This window comes from Myotis brandtii, unplaced genomic scaffold (assembly GCF_000412655.1).
Source record: "Myotis brandtii unplaced genomic scaffold, ASM41265v1 scaffold3720, whole genome shotgun sequence".
NCBI lineage: Eukaryota > Metazoa > Chordata > Mammalia > Chiroptera > Vespertilionidae > Myotis > Myotis brandtii.
The window spans coordinates 2,737-4,158 of record NW_005364301.1 but is presented as its reverse complement, the minus strand read 5'-3'; the positions used below and the strand labels follow the sequence as shown (position 1 = coordinate 4,158).

At 32.9% G+C, this 1,422-nt stretch overlaps 1 pseudogene; it reads right to left on the bottom strand.

The window, feature by feature from the left end:
* Positions 1-979: 979 nt before the first annotated feature.
* Positions 980-1,422, bottom strand: part of LOC102253106 — a 3,172-nt pseudogene continuing 2,729 nt past the window's right edge.

Sequence of the window (1,422 nt, the reverse complement as noted above, 5' to 3'; positions counted from 1 at the left end):
ATATATATATATATATATATACATATATATATATGTATATATATATATACACACACACATATATAATACGTTAATAGTGGGAAAATGGATCTGAATATATGTATTTACTTAAAACAGAGGAAGACAAGAGGAGTATATGTGAAACAGATGAATCAAATGGCAATTATAGTAATAAGGAAAATATAAATTCAAATGTATTATAATCATATTAGATGTCTATAGACAGTATATCCAGAAATATAATAATTGTTGCTTTACATAAAATGAACAATATCCAGCATTATATATTGAAAAATGCACACCTCACAGATATAAGGACAAAGAAACGTTTAAATTGATGGAAAAGAAATACCATTTAAACACCAACCAGGAGAAAGCTGCATCCTGACTATACTATACCATATTTACTATACTATACTACACTACACTATGCTGTGCTATGCTATGCCATGCTATGCTATGCTATGTTATATTATACCATACCATACCATACCACGCCATGCCATGCCATGCAATGCCATGGCATGCTACGCTACAATACACTACACTACACCATGCCATGCCATGCCGTACCATACCATACCATACCATGCTATACTATACTATACTATGCTGTGCCATGCCAGAACATGCCATGCCATGCTATAACATATCATACCATACTATAATATACCATACCATACCATACCATACCATACTGTAACATGCCATACCATTCCATACTTTACTATACTATGCTATAGTAGTATTTATATATCTAGCTGTATCTCTATCTGTATATGTATCTACATCTATATAGATATAATGTATTTATATTAATATCAGAAGTAGATGAGGTATTAAGGTAGGACCCATTACTAGAAACTCTTCCTAATTATAAAACTATTGGTGTGCTCTTAAATGCATTCCTAAAAAGTCTCTTTCTCCAACATCCTTGTTTTGTAGCACATACCAATTCTTTATTATGTAATTATTCTTATCATGCCTGATGGCAGTCAGCTAACATTAGGAAGAGATGTGCACAATCAACCAGAAGCTAACAAAAAGCAGCATAAAAAATCAGGTAATAAAAAGGGAAGATTACCAGGAGCAGATCATGATGCTTAGTAAGTGACTATTTGGTAACATAAAATTTTTTAAAATACATAACCAAAAAATGACATATCTCAAAACAGAAAGATACAAAACCACAGTTATAATTGTGAAACATGTTTTGCATAATATTATGCATATCTATTATATGAGATGATGGACGTATAAAAATATTAATCTACACTAATAAAAGACGAACATGCAAATTGACCGTACCTTCGCTTTGCCTTAAGCCATGCCCACCAGCCAATCAGAGTGACTATATCAAATTAACCCCAACCAAGATGGCGGCCGGCAGCCACAGAGCTGAAGCGAGCAGGAGGCTTGGTT